Below are 666 nucleotides of genomic sequence, written 5' to 3'. Positions count from 1 at the left end.
ACAGTGCTGCAGGGGACTCTTATGGGCCACTAGACCATTCAGGTATGACCTAAATCAAATCCCTTATGATTATACAGTGGAGGTGAGAAATAGATTTAAGGGCCTAGATCTGATAGGTAGAGTGCCTGGTGAACTATGGAATGAGGTTCATTGTACAGGAGACAGGGATCAAGACCATCCCCATGGAAAAGAAATGCAAAAAAGCAAAATGGCTGTCTGGGGAGGCCTTATAAATAGCTGTGAAAAGAAGAGAAGCGAAAAGCAAAGGAGAAAAGGAGAGATATAAACATCAGAATGCAGAGTTCCAAAGAATAGCAAGAAGAGATAAGAAAGCCTTCTTCAGTGATCAATGCAAAGAAATAGAGGAAAACAACAGAATGGGAAAGACTAGGGATCTCTTCAAGAAAATCAGAGATACCAAAGGAACATTTCATGCAAAGATGGGCTCGATAAAGGACAGAAATGGTATGGGCCTAACAGAAGCAGAAGATATTAAGAAGAGATGGCAAGAATACACAGAAGAATTGTACAAAAAAGATCTTCACGACCCAGATAATCATGATGGTGTGATCACTGACCTAGAGCCAGACATCCTGTAATGTGAAGTCAAATGGGCCTTAGAAAGCATCACTACGAACAAAGCTAGTGGAGGTGATGGAATTCCAG

This window comes from Bison bison, unplaced genomic scaffold (genome assembly GCF_000754665.1).
Source record: "Bison bison bison isolate TAMUID 2011002044 unplaced genomic scaffold, Bison_UMD1.0 scf7180017864349, whole genome shotgun sequence".
NCBI classification, from domain to species: domain Eukaryota; kingdom Metazoa; phylum Chordata; class Mammalia; order Artiodactyla; family Bovidae; genus Bison; species Bison bison.
The sequence above is the reverse complement of the archived record's forward strand: the minus strand, read 5'-3'. Positions refer to the sequence as shown.